Genomic DNA, 7,009 nt, shown 5'->3' with positions numbered 1-7,009 from the left:
TCTTTCTAAATATCTAGGTATTAAAGTTGTGGTCAATGCATCATCTAATGATAGTGATGATTTAGACAATGCAGTTAATTGTATGTTCTAGCATCAGTGTTATGCATGTCACATTATCAATCTGATTGTTAAGGAGGCCCTAACTACTCTTAAGCCTTTGATTGAAAAATTTAGAATTGCAACATCTTTCTTAAACTCATCTAACCAGAGAATTGCTGCATATGAAAGTTACTGCATTACCACTGGTGTTAGGCCTAGAAAGTTTCAACTAGACATGCAAGTTAGGTGGAATTCTACATACCTAATGCTTAAGCATTTGTTTCCATATAAAGTCTCATTCACTACTTTCATCCATGCTTAATATCCTAGGGCTGAAGGTGGTCAGTTGCTTTTAACTGATGACCATTGGGCTATGGCAAAAAAAGTGCTTAAATTTCTTGAACTGTTTTATGATGCTACAGTTGCATTGTCTAGTGTGTACTATCCTACATCTCCACTCATGATTCATTATCTTGTTAAGATTGCTATTCACCTAAAGAATTATGCTAATGATAATCACATTAGACCTGTGGTTCAACCTATGATAGACAAATATAATAAATACTGGAGGGACATACCTTTGCTTTATTCTTTTGCATTCATCCTGGACCCCAGAGCTAAAATGAAAGGTTTTATTAGAGTGCTTAGGAGGTTGGGTACCCTTACTAGTACAGATTATAGTGCTTATCAGGTTGGCATTAGAGCTCGACTTACTGATGTCTACAATAAGTATGAGGAGAAATATGGAGGTGTTCGGTTGAGGAGGACTACCCCTCCTAACCTATCTGGTAAAAAAGGTCTGCTTGGGATGAAATTTATGATGATGATGGTGATGTTGGTGGTGCTGGTGGTATGCATACTGCAAACTGCTACTCTAATCATGGCTAGAGATACATCTACAACTGCCCTGCTGTAGGCTGCAAGTTCTTTAGGTTCTAATGTTTCTAAACTTGTTTCTTACTTGGACTGTGACACTGTGAACCATTTAGATGATGATTTTAACATCTTAGACTGGTGGCATCAGCACAAACTCACATATCTAGTGTTATCAATCATGGCTAAAGATATTTTAACTGTTCCTATTTTAACCATATCTTCAGAATCCACTTTTAGTATGACTAGCAGGATCATCGAGGAGCGGCGAAGGAAGCTAAAGCCTGAAATGGTGGAGATGCTGACCTGCACCAAAGATTGGGAGGCTGCTGAAGCTCAGCTGCAACACATGGTGGAGACAAGGAGCTTGAAGAAGCATTTGAAGAACTTTATCTTGATTAATTATCATTTATGAGTTTATGTAATGGGACTGTAATATTATGGACTATGGACTGGACTTTGATGAACTTTATAATTGGAGCTGGGCTGTACTTTTTTTTCTTGTTTAGGGTTTCTCTCAAGGGTGAGTTTTACCTAAACAAGTTTTTAATGAGGCAGCCATTGCACTAAAGCTCCTAATAAAATGTTATTTTGTTATCTCTTCCTGTGTTTGTGTGATTATGTGATCTATGCGTTTCAGTGATCAAGTTAATATTAATTCTCTGTGAACATGTAACTTTGAGTCTTTGATAAATTCTCTGAACTTGTAACTTAAGATTGAGATGATGAAGTTATTGTCCCTGATATTCTGATTAGTTTGAGGTATTGGACACTTATAGTGCCAGTGCCGGCACGGACACTGTTGGGCCGCCGTGCCCAGTGGCACGACACGGCACGACTAAGACCTGATAGTACCATGTCTGGGCTGGCACTTCGGCACGACGGCACTAACAAGCATGGCACGGCTAGTCTACCGTGCTGCGTAGTGCCGCACTTGGTCGGGCCGTGCCTGGACGTGCACGTGCTAGTGCCATGCCGGGTGGCCCGTTCGGCCAACTATAACAAATATACTCATGGCCCCCTAGCGGCTTGGGCCCTCGAAGTAAATGTTTTTGAGGAATAGAAAAGAGAACGTGATGTATGAGTAAAAATAGCACTCAATAATAATAAAAAGTATTTTACAGAAAAAAGACAACCATCGTATAATTTAGTTTTTATAATTGATTTACAGCTAAACACTCTATTATTGGGTTTGATCTAACGTGAGAACGAGGAGAGACTGAGGAACTACTAATCAGCTCGAACAACAAGGTGGCCACAAAACCAATGTTGGGTCATGCGGCTGAGCAATGGTTTGGAGCTAATCATTGTCTCAGGGTTTCCGGATCAGGAATGCTAAACACCACGCGGATGTTTTAGCACCTATAAATACACGATTTTTCCGTGTGTTTGACATGAGGCTCCAAACGACTTCTCCCCTCCGCGCTCCCGTCCTCCCCTCCGTGGTGCTCTCTCTCTCTCTCTCTCACCGGTGATGGGACTGGCGAGCTCCTCCCGGTGCCCGCGCCTCCTTGCGCCCAGGCGACGGCGCCGCGCGCAACCCCCGGCCGGACCGAACCTCCGTCACCGCCACCAGGCCGGACCTCCGCCGCCGCCCTCAGTCTGGACCTCCGTTGCCGCCTCCGCCGCCCCCAAGCTGGACCTCCGTCGCTGCCCCCGCGGCACGGCCATGCCCGCTCCGCCGTGATTTGTTGCTTGTGATCTGTGCTGATACCGCCGCGATTTGTCCTTGTCCTTTCATTAAAAAAATGTTTCATGTGATCTGTGCCAACGAAGAAGATAAACAGTGTCACAGGCAACGCGACGGGCGGTTGAAGGTAGAAGATGAATTGCGCACAGCGGGCGGCTGAAGGTAGAAGATGAACAGTGCATACAGGCTGATGGAGGTAGAAGATGAATAGTGCCAGAAAAGATCAGCAAGCTACTGTACATATGCTAATGACCGGTTAATTAGGCTTAATAAATTCGTACTGCGGAGTACCGAGGATTTCTATAATTTATTTTATTATTATTATTTGAACACTTCTGTAACACTTTGATAAGATACTTCTAGACTTTAATCTCTATATTTAAATAAGGCCCTACCAGCCCTGAGATGCTGACAGTTGTGTCAGTTAGCACACGTGACACATCCGTCCTTTGATCAACCGGTGTCCGTCCGTCGATGTGAACCAAAACCTGCTCCTGCGGTCCTGCCTCCTGTGTGTGTGGGCATGCATGCAGACAGCGCTACGCGACGCGCCCCTGACCCACGGGCCACCAGGGTGGGCCATACTTGTACATAGATAGCCGCCGGAGCGGATGCGGACCCTGTCCAATGCGATCGTATGGGCCAAGACATATGGGCATGTTTGCTTCATGTTTAATTCAAAGCCTCGCTAGCTTTTTGAGCTAGGCTGACTTTAGTTAGGTTGACACGAGCCAATAGCCACTTAATTGGCTGGAATGATTGCCGAAGGCTGACTTTAGTTAGGTTGACACGAGCCAATAGCCACTTAATTGGCTGGAATGATTGCCGAAGCCTGACTAAGTTTTAGTTTGTTTGGTTATTTGCTTTGGCTTGCATAGAATCACCTTATCCTAAGACTGGTAAGTTTACCCCGTTAACATATTTCGTCGAACACGTGACCGTCACCATGGCCACTGCAACATCATCCGCCATGGGCGCCTCCAGCTCGCGCTCCTTCTCCCGCACGGCAAGCGAGGCGCCCGCCGCGGAGACACGCGCCGACACCTCGCACTACCACTGCCATCGCCCACTCTAGCCCAACGTGGAGGCACTCGCACCTGGCGAGCACGAGCGCGTCCACCTCCCCACCTTGCTGGCACAGCTACGCCGCCAACAGCGCGTCCGTCATGGACAATGGGCGCCCGCCGGTGGACACCGCCGCCGCCAACAGTGCGTCCGCCGTGCACGCCTTGGTACTGCGGCTCGAGGTCGTCGTACCTTCCGCCCGTCCACGACGCCACCACGCCGCCGCTGCCATTGCAGGCCTGGTTGATCTCGTGGCGCTGGCCACGCCGGCCGCGCAGTGGTACTGCTGTTGTGCTTGCTTGTTGCCCGCGGCGGCGGCCGACAGGAGCGCCTGCATCTGCTCTTCGGCCAACCCGCCGGCACTGCCGTAGGGAAGCAGGCACCCAGCGGTTCGAGATTGGAGAAGTGAGGAGGACACAGACGGTGATGAAGACGGAGTGAGGAGTAGAGCGTGAAGTCCGACGGCCCTGGATTAGTAAGCGTGACGGTCAGAGAAGGGGAGCGGACAACGGAGGAGCAGGGCACGAGACCGCGAGCGGAGGAGTAGCGCGGGGAGGTGACGAGCAGTGACGAGAATGCACGGGAGGTCTTGGCTAGGCCTGGCCAGCGAAAAACGGATCTCAATCTCGTTTTCCGGGAGCCAGGCTAGGGCCTCCAAAGTGGCTTGGTTGGGCCTGGCTTAGAGCTATTTACAGGCAACTAAATAGCTCAAAGTTAGCTTTCTGGAGCCTGGTTGGGGGTTAGCCACCCAACCAAACAGGCTAATGGTGGCCTACGCCAGTTATTTTTGCCGAGGGTCCGCTGTACCCGTGTACCCAAGTGGAGCCAACACTCTAGTACTCCTATAGTCCTACTCCCTCCATCCCGGAAAGGGTGTAAATCTTGCTTTTTGAGGTAAAATTAGTGTAAATGTAAAATTACGTATTTGCTCCTCCTCTATCGTTTTAGAAATGGTTGTCTTCTAGAATGTTTTTCTCATGGATGGTAGTCTTTAGCCATCTAGGGATATTTTTAATTGGTTGGTCCTATTGAAAAAAGATGAGCTCTAACTCCATAATTACGTTTTTTATGAAGTTTGAAATGCTGGATTATATCTTTTTGGGACGGAGGGAGTATATAACACAGTCGTTTGTCAATCAGGTTCTGCGGTGGAATGTTAATGTACCGTATATACATCTTATTATGGCTTGTTTGGATGTTAGTCCGATTCGCAACAATCCAGGTGTCTTCGATTTAGCAAGGACATTCACATGCATACATTTTCTACTAGCTACACGTCAATAGCTACAATGCATGCAAGGACCTTTCAGAAAATGCGAGTAGTTAGCCCATGCCCACCGTGATATATACCTTACCAAGGTCCCGTTCGCTTTCGCTGAAAAAAATAAACCGAAATACTGTTCTAACTGATTAAGTGTGAGAAAAAAATACTGTTCCAACTAAAAAAACAAGTTGAAAAATATGGATTATAAAAGAAACGAACAGGACCCTAATGAGCCTAAGGAGCAATTATGATGATTTAATGGAGCACCTTACCAAAGAATTGGCTTGTGCTACTTCCTCCACGTATATATAAATATAAATATAAATATAAATATATAATATGTAGAGACGATTTGAAATGGAGAGATAGAGTATTAATTTGTAGGCTAAATGTTATTTGGACCCAATCGTAGAAGGCAGATGTATTGATGGTTTTGTGTTCTCCACATTTTAAAGACTACTATTGGTAGAACACGTGGAGATAGGTATGTGAGAGGGCAAACACATCTTTTAGCAATCTATTCAGCCTCTTCGTCGGTTGGTTTATGGGCTGATAAGTCTAGCTGATGCTGGTTTGTTGTGAGAGAAAAATACTGTTGGCTAACTAATAAGCTCTGACTGAAACTAATAAGCGAACATGCTGATTAACTGCTATTAGCTAGATTAGGACAGCTAGGATATAGAATAATTGTTAGCTAGGTGTTTAACTAACAATTACTTGGCCTCTATTATTAGATAATAAGCTTGAATAATCCTAATAGGATCTACCTCAACTATATTTTTAGCAGGTGGCTGTTGGATCCAAACAGATCCTTTGGACACACTTTGTTTAGGCCCATATAGTTAGCATATATCCTTCATTTGCCGCTCTTCTTTTGTACAAGAACGGGATTAGCTAACCACTCTGGGTGGTGTACTTCCCTGATGAATCCGGCGGCCGACAGTTTTGCTATCTCTTCACCGATGGCCCTACGCTTTTCCTCGTCGAAGTGACGCATGTGTTGCTTCACCGGCTTAGAGCCTAGATGGATTTTCAAGGTATGCTCGGCGACCTCCCTTGGAAGGCCTGATATATCCGAGGGTTTCCACACAAAGATATCTTTGTTGCCGCGGAGGAAGTCGACGAGCGCGCTTTCCTATTTGGAGGAAAGCGTGGTACCAATGCGTACCATTTTACCCTTGGAGCTGCTGGGATCTATGAGGACCCCCTTGGAGCCCTCTGCCGATTTGAACGATCCGGTCGATTTCTTCGTGTCGGGCGCTTCTTCAGAGACCTCCTCCCTGAGAGTGGCGAGTTCCCCGGAGGTGACGATTGCCGTGGCATGGCCACAAGACTCGACCTCGCACTCATAGGCGCGCTGGAAGGAGGTGCCGACGGTGATGACCCCGTGATGGCTCGGCATCTTTAGCTTGAGGTATATATAGTTGGGGATGGCCATGAACTTCACGTAGCATGGTCATCCCAGGATCGCATGGAAGGTTTCGAGGAACCCAACCACCTTGAAGGTAAGAGTCTCAGTCCTGTAATTGAACTTATCCCCAAAGGTAATGGGCAGATCGATCTGCCTGAGTGGCATGGCCTGCTTCCTAGGCACGATGCCGTAAAAAGGCGCTCGGGTTGGGCGGAGGCACGTCCGGTCGACGCCCATCATGTCGAGCGTCTTGGCATACATGATGTTGAGGCCGCTGCCTCCATCCATCAGTACTTTGGTAAGTCGCTTTGGACCAATGATCAGGTCAACCACAAGAGGATACCTTCCTGGGTGTGGGATAGCATCTGGATGGTCGGTCCGATCGAAGGTTATGGCGGACTCCGACCACCAGAGGAAGGGAGGTGTGGCCGGTTGGGCCATGTAGCTTGGCGGCGTGTGACCTTCTGGCGACGTTTAGAGTCGTAGGCCGCTGATCCTCCGAAGATCATGAGGCAGCCGGCTGGCGTCGAAAAGCCGTCGTCCTTCTCCTTGGCATCGTCCGTAGTGGGGGCAGGTTCCTTCCCCTGCTCCTCTTTGTTGGAGCTTTCGGAGAAGAACTTCCGTATGAGGCTGCAGTCCTTGAGCATATGCTTTATGGGAAAGGTGT

This window comes from Miscanthus floridulus, chromosome 4, assembly GCF_019320115.1.
Source record: "Miscanthus floridulus cultivar M001 chromosome 4, ASM1932011v1, whole genome shotgun sequence".
Taxonomy (NCBI): Eukaryota; Viridiplantae; Streptophyta; class Magnoliopsida; order Poales; family Poaceae; genus Miscanthus; species Miscanthus floridulus.
Note: the sequence above shows the minus strand (reverse complement) of the source record.